Genomic DNA, 11,815 nt, shown 5'->3' on the forward strand with positions numbered 1-11,815 from the left:
CATTACTGTCCAATTTCCTTTAGCACTTTCCTTTCATTCACAGGGATCTACTCAAGGTAGTCCAGCTTGCGCCGCGCCTAATGGCCCCGTGGTAGTATACACTCCCCACGGCAATCCACTTCGGCACCCAATCCCGCACGGGCGAGCAACTGTCGCGTAGGCCAACTCCGGAGTGCCGGCTTGTAGGGAGCTACCCTCACAAGCGTGTGCGAATGAGCACAATGGCAAGCGAGCAAAATCCATTATCCAACATGTTTCAAACATCATGGCATAGTAGGCTATGTTCTACTCTCAATCTATTGATCAGAATTCTTAACATGATAAATATTAGCAGTAACTAGTATCCACTAGATTAATATACATGCAAGAATAATGCTAAGTTCACATATGGCATTAGGAACTTTCTATTATTATGGCGTCATCATTATAGTCATAAACATATTCTTGTTCTCGACTTTACAAAAGTATAATTATCATGTCCATTAGTTATTCAACTTAACTAAAGATAAACATAAACATAAGCATAAGTACAATTATGCATGAATTCTCTCTACTTCATAGAGGTTCTAATCAAGGTTATGGCAAAGAAGCTCCACACAACCCTATTGTGACAATATCGCCCAACTATATTAATTCATACATATAGAACATAGGGGAGCTTCACTTGCTCTGGTTAGGTCAAACCCACCTATTACTAAGCTTCAAATAGTCACAAGAAGTCACAATAATCAGCTCCACAAAGCTCCAACCCTGCTGAACACAAACATCAACACCGTGTCAAAATGACGACCGAAATGTTCGATTTCGGCCTAACTTGCCTTTAGTACCAGGTAATAACTTAAATTTCCTGTTTCGGATCACATTGATACCTCAACTTAAGCCTCCAATTGCTCTCCAAGGCTAACTGAAGATGATCCAAGGCTCGATTGCAATCTCGCTGCGAACAACGTCAAAATGGCATCAATATAGTCGATTATAAGCTGTAATAGTCGAAGTCTTGCAAAAATGGGTCTCTAGCTGAAATTCGCGCTTACCCTTGATTCGAATACTCTTCAAATCAGCTTTCAAAAGTACACGTTCAACTCGAAGAGGCTCAAAGACCTGCTGCGACGAAACCATACAAAATTGCGTCAATTACGCGATTAAAACGCGTATAGTTCCGAAATAGCTTGATAATTCAAGATCTATCTTTAATCAGTCTTAAGGCAACTTATCCCTGGATTAGAGTGATTAAATTACAGCTGGATTTCTCCTATCTAGCTGCTGGAATTCTACTCTAACTCAGCTGAAGCAACCACATCGAAACGGCTCAAAATCTAACACTAAAGTATAAACTAAAGAGTAAAATGAGCTAATCCTTTATACCTTGAAGCAAATCAGTTGCAAACTGCTTTGGGCTGCAGGAACCTCTTCCCTACTGTTCCCCTTTCAGCAAGAGAACACTACTACAGCCCCCCAACCTGCCGGCGCAAGGAGAAGAAGTCGAAGAAGCCGAAACCACCAAACCATGCTCTCTTGGGCTCCAAATCCTAGAGAGAGAAAGAGAGAGGCTAAGAACCCTAATTCCCTGAGTTTACAGGTGATAAACATCAGCTGGGTCGAGCTGGGGGAGATAAGGATGGATAGGTAAGGTGAAAAGACCAAAAGAGCCTTGCTGTCCCGCAGCAGCTGACTCTGCTGCTTGCTGTACCGGTACACCAATGCAGAAATTGCAGATTTCGCAATAGCAATGCACTTTCTCGTCTCCGGCAATCCGATCACTCTCTAACTTGTCCCAAAACGTGTCCAAGCCTTTTAGAACATGTAGGATAGTTCCACAACTCATGCCACACACTCGAACTCCGCAATTTGCAAAAGTTCAGTGTATTACAGATTGACTATTAGAACACTTGATTCTATATTGCTATCACCCCTGGTTGGTTAGGGTGTTCCCAGTTCATGAGATTGGATCGAGCTCACTTAGCCTGTTTGCATCTGTGGAGGTAGCTCCTCACAGGTAGTGCACTCCGGAGTTTGGCACGCGAAGGGGCCAGTGTAGTGCCCTTGGACCAGTGTAGTGTCTGCAGGCGGTCTCGGGGTAGGTGAATAGCTAGCCTCCTCCCCTATGAGACTTACACACGTGAGACTGTGAGCGAGCCTTGCGTTCGCCGAGAGATTGGGTAATTGGATAAATGACTTCGTTTGAACATAGTAGTATGATACCTGGCCTTCTTACTATGTGTTCCATGCATGCATCACATCGGATTGAGGCATTGATAGATTCTAGTTTATAGCTGCTTATTACTGCTAATGCTTTCAGTTCCATATACCTATCTATCTGCATTTCTATCTGTGCCTGCTTAAACCTAGTGGGGAGATCGGCGGAGTCGGCGGCCGAACCCACTGGGAACTATTCGTAGTTCTCACTCCACCATGTTGCATGTCCGAGTCCGAGCGCCCCCGGTGAGGATCGCGGCAAGGGCATAGCGCCCTAGTGATATTAGTATTGGTTTACTTTCCTTTATGCATTAGTTACACCTTGTACCTATTTTGAGAGTAGATTGATGTATAGGGTGAGGTTTTGAGAGAATTGTATATGTTGTACAGGTTTAGAAGAATGCAAATTGTAGTAATTGTATTAAGTTGAATGGATGTAATAGAATAGTTAAGTATCTCTCTTTTGCTCACTTGTATGGTTGTATTACTTGTGATGCTTGCTCTCGTACTGTATAGCACTGATTGTGCTCTCGATGTATTTGTTTGATTGTGTATGCATTCAAGTTGTTTCCTGGGAACTTATTGTACACAATCTAGTCGTTTAAACCTTGGGCGGACAGGGGAGGTGCTGTCCGTTCGGCGGTCCGTTCGCCGCGCCCGAAACGGACCAAATTGGTATCGGCCTCGGGGCGGGGGCGTGACATCACATACCCAAGGAATGCAACTTTTCGAAGCCAAAAGTCGCATTTCTTTAGCTTGGCATAAAGCTTCTCCTTCCGAAATATCTGTAGCACAACTCTCAAGTGCTCCTCATGCTCTTCATCGCTTCGAGAGTAGATCAATATATCGTCTATAAAGACTATGACAAATCGGTCCAAATACGACTTGAAAACACAGTTCATTAAGTCCATAAAGTCTGTCGGGGCATTTGTGAGTCCAAATGGCATAACCGTGAATTCATAGTGCCCATACCGCGTTCGAAATGCGGTCTTATGCACATCCTCCGGTTTGATCTTTAATTGATGATAGCCCGATTGGAGATCAATCTTTGAGTATACCCGGACCCTTGTAACTGATCAAACAAATCGTCGATACGGGGCAACGGGTACTTATTTCTGATCGTAACTTTGTTCAACTCGCGGTAGTCCACGCAAGGTCGAAGCGAGCCATCTTTCTTCTTCACAAACAGCACTGGGGCTCCCCATGGTGATACACTTCGCTTAATGAAGCCCTTGTCAAGAAGGTCTTACAACTGTGCCTTTAACTCTTTTAATTTCGTCGGTGCTATATAGTACGGAGCTTTAGAAATCGGCACCGTTCCGGGAACTAACTCTATCACAAACTCAATCTCCAGGTCTGGTGGCAATCCCGATAATTCCGCAAGAAACACATCCGGAAATTCACTTACTATCGGAATATCCCCAAGTGCTAGGAGCTCCCTTTGAGTCTCCACCACCGACGCCAAATAGGCTACACATCCACTTTTAATCAACCTTCTCACTCTCGATATCGACACCGTCATAGCAAAGCGCGAGCTCTTACATGCACGATAAACCACTTCCTTCTGACCGGGCTCACGAAAAGTGATCACTCTGCTTTTGCAATCTATATTAGCATAATATTTCGAGAGCCAATCTATTCCAAGAACTATGTCAAAGCGTTTCATCCGGCTCAACACAAGTAAATCCACCGGCATAATCCAATCGCCAATTTGCACTGGACAAGCCGCACATTCCTCCTTGACACTAAAGGTGTGCTCGGGTGCAAAACCCACCAAGCATCAGCGTTCTCCGAAATCTTAATACCGTGACAATGATTATGCTTGCTTGCCATTTGTGCTCATTCGCACATGCTTGTGAGGGTCGCTCCCTACAAGCCGGCACTCCAGAGTTAGCCTTTTCGCTCGTGTGGGATCGAGATGCCTATAGGGTCGTGTGGGACAGCCTCATTTCCAGCGTGGGATGATGAGCTACCACAGGCAGCTAGGCGGTGAGACGCCTGTAGGGTCGTGTGGGACAGCCTCATTCCTAGCGTGGAATGATGAGCTACCACAGGCAGCTAGGCGGCACAAGCTGGACTACACGTGTAGGTCCTAAATGAGATTGAACGAGAACATTAAACAACATTATGACAATCACGACAATCACTACTTGATAGTATATCGTAATTGGATTTAGTGGATATTGGGACATGTACTATTGCTTTCGCATAATAGTATACTTGGTGGCCATGATAAAACATATTAATCATGTATTGGTATATTGGATCACGATTGGGTAGATGTACACTATGTTGATATCATGTGATATTGCGGCATTGTAGATTAGCATTTCATTACATGCTTTTCTTATTTGCAGTTTACTAGTAGTTCCTTTATTTACTTATGTTTTTGGGCCTAGTAGTGCATTTTGCTCAGGTCAGTAATTGCCCACTGAGAACTATAAATTATAATTCTCACAACCCCCTGTTTCATGTTTTCTTTCAGAGCCTTCCACCCCGGGAGAGACTTGGGATCGCGGTAAAGGAATCGCTTCGAGTTAGCTAGCGAGGAATTCGACGATAGGTGGTCTACCACTTTTCTGAGTTTTGTTTGGAGAGGTTGAGAGACTTGTACCATTTTTGTAGAGATCACTCCCTATATGTAGTTTGAGACTTATGATGTATTATTTTACGTTTTGCTTTAGTGGTTTAGTTTCCTTTGTTTCTATATGTTGTTAGAACCTAGCTGTATACTTGCTCTGATATCTTTAGATACGCTCTATTTATTGTTTATTTATTCGCTATTGTTGTAGATGCCTTATATGCCTTATATGTGTAGGCGGGTCTGGGCATGCAACGGGCGGGCCTAGGCCGGGTCCCTGGGCATGACAGATTAATTTGGTATTAGAGCCTAGGGTTGAGTCTTAGTGGACCTAGAAAATCTTAGGCCGGTTGGACTATAGGAAATAGGCTCGTGAGAGACGAGATCTATTTGATTTGTGAGCAAAAGTATTGTCATTGGATATTGATATAACTCTAAAAAGTTAGAGTTTGATCGGAGTGTATAACTTCTAACTTCGCGGAGGGTTACGTTGGCTGCCGACAACGTAACATCGGGAGTTAGTAGTGAAGGACACTTTCTTACTTTCGCATGATTTGGGTACTAGTTATTTGAGCGTGGTTGCGATAGCGTGGGTTTTATTAACTTACGCTTTTATAATGTTGTAGTGATAATGCCGACTACACGCTCTAAGTCTGTGGGAGCGGAGAATGCGGCAACTTTTGAGGAAGTGGAGACATCCACTACCTCCGGATCCTGCGAGGTCCGTGAGTTGAGGAGCTAGCTTGCGGCCCTCACCGATTTAGTTACCCAGCAGGCAGCGGCGGCTCAGCAGCAGGCAGATGCGACGCGCCGGTAGGAGCGCAGATGAAGCGCCTGGAGGATCTTCTACTGCAGCAGGCGGCTGCCAGGGAGGCTTAGGTCCCTACACCACCCGCGCCGGTAGAGGTTGTTGCACCCAAGGTGTTGTCCCCTGCACTTGACATTTCGCGGACGACACCGGCTCCCGAGGTTATTGCGGCACTACCAGCTCAAGTGCCGTTGGCAGGGGCAGTTTTTCCCGTGATGGTTGAGGGAGCGGAGCGGGAACGGCTCATGGATCGCCTCAATGAGTTTAGGAGGTGTAGCCCCAGGATCTTCGATGGAGAGAGAGCCGACCACTGGATTGTAGAGAAGTGGTTGATGCATATGGAGAAGTTATTCCGCGACACCTTCGTAGAAGAAAGAGATAGAGTTTGGCTCGCCACTCATCACCTGGACGGCGAGGCCTATAGTTGGTGGTTGGATATCCAGGATAACCCCAACACCGACCTTGCAACGATTTCTTGGAAGAGGTTCAAGAAACTCTTGTTGGAGCACTACTTCCCCGTCAGCGTTAAGAGAAAGATGGAGCAGGATCTGCGCGAGATGCGCCAGGGGGATCGGACCGTGGCTGAGTACAAGAGGGAGTTCTCTCGGTTTCTACACTGTGTGCTCTTTGTTGTGAGGGACGACGAGGACAAGGCCCGCATCTTCGAGCGAGGATTTCGGCCGTCGATCTTTCGGTTGGTGCAATCCTTCAACCTCCAGACTTACCGAGATGTGGTGAACCGTGCGTTCATCGTGGAGAGCGGCGCGGCTGATTTGCAGGAGCGTCGAGAGGGCATGGACAAGGGTAAGGGTAAGAGGCCCGCGGCTGAGGGTGCAAATTAGATGCACTCTGGGAGGCCGCCGAGACATCCCAGGAGCTGAAGCCAGTCGCAAGGACGTGGCTCATCTGCACTGCATGGAGGATCTGATCGTCGCCAGGCTCCGAGCTGTGTGATCTGCGGTGGTCGTCATTACCCGCGGCAGTGCTCGCAGAGTCGGGACAGGTGCTACCTGTGTGGCCAGGAGGGTCATTTCCAGTCGGACTGCCTGAGGGGTCCAGTTCCAGCGCCGTCATCAGCATCGGCACTAGCTTCACCGGGTCCCAGTCGGAGGACACCTTCTGCTCTCTACCAGACTGGGCGGCCACCTGTCCTGAGACAGACGGAGGGGTCACGACAGGCCCCGAGCGGGCGCATGTATGTGGCTCAGACTGAGGAGGCGGCAGCAGCCGAGAGTGTGGCTGCATGTACAATTATATTATTATGGCATTCGAGTTTATGCATTCTATGATTGAGATGTTTGCATCATTTGCATACCTGGATCGGCTGTTCGCCGAATTGTTTAGCATTGATCCTTTTTCGATGCATGATCGGATGATCGGGTGTGTCGTTTCGAACACCCTACCTTGTGAGAGGGTTTTGTGTGCCAACAAATGAATTGGCCTTACTTGGTGTGGAGTATTTGTGGGGTACCTTGTACCTTTGATCTTGCGAGCTGACTTGACTCGCCTTGGGAATTTGAGCACGAAATAGTGCGTTTTGAGGATTTATTTTCGCTGGTTGTGTTAACTATCCCCTTACCTAAAATCGGATAATTACTGGGGAGGATAGTATTTGTGGCTCGTTAGAGCATGTCGTGTAGGACAACGACGTTGGGTGTGCTTGCTGGACCATTTGTGGACTGTGGAGCCTGGGCCTTTGGGGCTGGCGTAGTTAGCTGTGAGTGACAGCGGCTCGGTACCTACGGGTAGGGAAGAGATTTTGGTCAGGATGGTAGTTTGAGCTTAGACCTGGAGCATGGAATGCCACGTGTTGGATCATGGATATCCATGTGGAATGTAGTATACTGAACTTCGGCAAATTGCGGAGTTCGAGTGTAGGGATGATAATTGGATTTAGCCGACATCTTCTAAAGGGTTGGGAGAAGTTGGTGAACAAGTTTGAGAGTGATCGGAGTGCGGGAAGCAAGAAAGTGCATTGCTCCTGCGAAATTTGGCCATTCTGCATTGTTGTACCAGTACAACATTGATGCTGTACCGGTACAACAAGCAGCAGTGGCAGCAGCTGCGTGGCAACAGATTTTTTTGGTCATTTGGTGATCCATCCTTATCTCTATTCCTCCAGCACGATCCCTGTAGTTGGTGAAGGGGTAAGGGAGCTTAGAACATCAGGAGTGAAGCCCTCACTTTCTCTCTCTAGGGTTTGGAGCTTGAGGGAGATAGGAATTAGAGATTTTGCCCATTTCCTTTTTCTCTCCTTTGTAATCAGCTGTGTTGGAAGTTTGGAGGTCGCTGCAGGTAGTTAGAGAAACCAAATTGGAGGTGTTCTTGCAGCCTAGACTCAGCAACTAACTGAGTTGCAACCTCGAAAGGTAAGCAATGCTATTTCTCTCACTAACTTGACACTAGTAGTGGATTTGGGGCTGATTTTGGGTTCTTACGATCAGCAGAGTTGGGGGAAGGTTCTAACAGCTAGAGAAAGGCTATTTTGGTGTGTTGCTGTTGCCTAAACCCACGGGAAGAATTGGGTTCAAGTTGAAGAAGGTAAGGAGCTGGTTATTGCTGTATCTTGATATTATAGTATGCATAGTAGCTAAAAGTTGGTGTTGTTCTGAAATCTGTCGACAGTGGCCTTGCAGCCCACTCTGAGTTGAACACGAGATTATCACGAGCTGGTTTTGGGTATACTTCATCTAATAGGAGTTGGAGCTTTAAGTGGAGAAGGTGATAAACAAGTTCTTTCTCTAGTCTGATATGAAATGATGGTATTGATGGAATATTAAAGCCATTTCTGGTACCTGTTTTCAGCAGGTGTATCGGCCACTCCAGGCTGAATGTAGTGGCTTTGGAGAGTTGTTTTGAGAAGGTTATAACCTAAGTAAAAGGGAGGATTAACCCTGAGCTTAACAGAGGTGAGAATTTCGCCGAAATTGAATAAGTAGTGATAACTTTAATGCAGATTTTAAGCTTAAAATTACGGCAGCCCGCAGCAGGGTTGCGATCCACTGTTGGAGGGTTCTTTGTTGGTGATTGAAGGCTTGGGAAGCTGAAAATGAGTACATTAATCCAAACCAAAACATGGGTTCAAGCTGGGGCCTTGCGCAAGGTGAAAATATTGCTGAATTTGGATGTTTGGATACTAGTTTCAATGCAGTTTTTCTAACTAATCCGCAGAAGGTGCAAAGATTACTTTGGGCTGAACATTGAGACCTTTTTAGGCTGAATTAACCTGAGTTTGAGAGTACTTCAACCTGGATTAAGCAAAGGTTTAGCTTCAGTATAAGCCTAGGTGAGGATGTAGTCTATTTCCGATGATTATGTGAAGTTTTGCCATTGGTATAGAAGTTAGCTCTTAACTGATTTTTGAATTGATATTAGGGAAATTGAAGGCTTTGGGTTTCCTGCGAAAGTAAGTTCGACAAGGATCATCAAGTAGTCTATAAACCTAATTGTTATTGAGTTGAATGAAATCTCTATAATGTAGAGAGAATCATGAGTAATGACTTTAATGCTTAGTTCAAATGCATATTCAGTAAATGGCTTTATCCTGCTTTTATGAGGTATAGAACAAAGAGATTCACTTGGTATCTTGAAAGATTGTACTTGTATTGATAAGTTCTCAAGATCATTGACATATGCACATTTGTATTACTTTTCTATAGTTGTTAAATCTAGTGGATACTAGTATTTTCATTATAATGAGATTCTGACCTTTAGTCGAGAGCGAGAACTTTACATATTAGGATATGATGATCGGGAACTGTTGAACTATGGATCGTGCTTGCTTGCCATTGTGCTCATTCGCACTTGCTTGTGAGGGTCGCTCCCCACAAGCCGGCACTCCGGAGTTGGCCTGCGCGACAGCTTGCTCGCCGTGCGGGATTGGGTGTCAAAGTGGATTGACGTGGGGAGTGTATACTACCACGGGGCTATTAGGCGCGGCGCAAGCTGGACTACCTCGAGTAGGTCCTTATGAATTAAACCAAAGTACTAAATGATAACAATAAACGATTATCACAGAATAGTGTACCATTACATGTCTACATAACTTTTCTTTATGTGCATAGTAATCATATGCCTTGCTTCTAATTGGTTGATATTTTCGACAGTATAATACATGTTCATTGTTATTTAACATTGATTTATCTATCATGCAATAAATGTTCTTACATTTCTAGTAGTACATCATGAGCCTAGTGGTGTAATTCGCAGAGACTGGCGGCTTACCCACTGGGAACTATTGTTTAATAGTTCTCACGCCGTCTTTGTTGTTGTTTTTACAGAGCCATCCACGACGGGAGTGGCTAGGGATCGCTGTCACGCCCCGCGACCACCCGCCTATTTGGCCGGGTCGCGGCGCCGCCGACAGACCGCCGAAAGGCCAGGGTTTCCCCTGTACGGCGGACAGAGTCTTCCCTGTACGTTCAAGGCATAGCAATCAATACAATGTGCGAAGTTCCAACCAGGAACACATTTCAATCAAGATTGCATAAGGAAGGTATCAAACAACATAACACATCCTATGTTATTACATGCATTCACATTCACTAGATACATTTTACATCCCAAGTACTTATTACATTTAACTTCCAAATACAATCCGATTTAACATGATGATTACAACTTGATTCTTTTCATTCTTTACATCCCTAAGTAAGGCCGACTCAGGGTACCGCTATCTCTGGTCTCGGTGGTAGGGTGCTAACTAAGGAGCTACGCCCTCGCCTCGCGCCGCCGCGCNCTTATCCTCCAATTTTCATAATTTTCTGAGACTGTGCATTTTCTGCTAATTTATCTGTCCCGTTTCCAACAGAAAATTCTAGATCTTCTGTTCTCATTCCAATTTCAGCACAAGTCACTTCTGACTTATGTTTTACTCCTACAAATCCAATAAAAATAGTTTCCCACACTATTTTTATTTATTTTTATTTTTATACCAAAATCTGGTATGTTACAATCGCGGCAAGGGAGTCGCGTCTAGCTAGCATAGCGTGGAGTCCAACTAGGTGATCACCTCGCTACTTGGTTTTGGGACAGACGAGATTGATGTATATATACCAGTATATAGAGAGACCACCATTGTATTTAGTTCTTTTGGGCGACCTTGTGATGTATGTGTGGTTTTATAGTGATGTATACACAGCTTTTGATTTTATCTCTGGTTGAACTTGGTCAAGTTTCTACTGATTCTCTTTAATTAGTAGTACTATTGGTATGTATTTTACTCTGATATCAGGTTAGGATCTCTTTGTAACTGGTATCTTCCTAACTTGATTTAGTAGACGCCTTATATATCTGCAGGTGTATGGCGGGTCTGTGCATGTACCGCGTATGCTTCCACTGATACCTGGGCGTGACATGAAATCCGAGGATAATGCTCTTTAGAGGACTGAAAGTGGAGATGTGCCGGAGTGTGCCATCTCATGGCAGAGCTAAAGTCCATGTGGAATTAGAGCACTCACGATGGAGTGATGCACCTGTGATATTGTTTCTAAGCAATGCCGGTGATCGAATCGGAGTGTGTTCCCTAGGGAAATGTATGCTAATATCCTCAATGGCTCAATAGGTCGAGTTGAGGTGTGATTGAAGTTTCGAGGACGAAACTCTTTTTAAGGGGTGGAAAATGTAGTATACAGGATTTTAATAAAAGGGTGAAAATAAATAAAAATATTGTGATATACTATTTTTATTGGATTTATAGAAGTAAAATATAAGTCGGGAATGACTCGTGCGGAAATCGGAGCGAGAACAGAAGATTTTGAATTTTCTGTGTGAATCGAGGCTGTTATTTTAGCAGAAAATGCACAGTGTCAGAAGATAATGAAAACTTGGATTCATGTCGAAAATATTTTTATGAGGTTAGATTTAAAGTTTCATGTTGATCCGACTCCTGGAAGGTGAAAAATAAAATCCGACTGCTATCTGCTAGAGATTACAGTTCGGTAGAGCTTTCGGTGACCAAAACATGGTTGTAACGGAAAGATTTAAATTTCTTTCTTCTAGTTAGGTAAAACCGAGCATGACTGTCAAATTTGAGCGCAATTGGACATTCAGAAGGGCTTCGGCGAAAAACATCAGTTTGTATCTGCTAGATGAATAGTGTTTTGGGGGTATATATATACATGTGAACCCTTGGCATTCTTCATTCGTGAGCTCCAAACCGAGAGAGAGAGAAAGAGTGAGTTTTCTCCCTTTCTCTCTTTGTCTCTAAGATCTCTCTCTCTCTCTACCAA

The 11,815-nt window shown here is 44.6% G+C and overlaps 1 protein-coding gene across 1 annotated transcript in view; it reads left to right on the forward strand.

Annotated features, from left to right (window-relative positions):
* Nucleotides 1-10,876, forward strand: part of LOC109719481 (probable E3 ubiquitin-protein ligase LUL4) — a 71,235-nt gene extending 60,359 nt beyond the window's left edge. The window contains exons 4-5 of the transcript XR_002218713.1: nucleotides 9,866-9,892; nucleotides 10,539-10,876. The gene's annotated coding sequence lies outside the window, so the exon portion shown is untranslated. The remainder of the gene's footprint in view (nucleotides 1-9,865; nucleotides 9,893-10,538) is intronic.

This window comes from Ananas comosus, linkage group 13, assembly GCF_001540865.1.
Source record: "Ananas comosus cultivar F153 linkage group 13, ASM154086v1, whole genome shotgun sequence".
Classification (NCBI taxonomy): Eukaryota; Viridiplantae; Streptophyta; class Magnoliopsida; order Poales; family Bromeliaceae; genus Ananas; species Ananas comosus.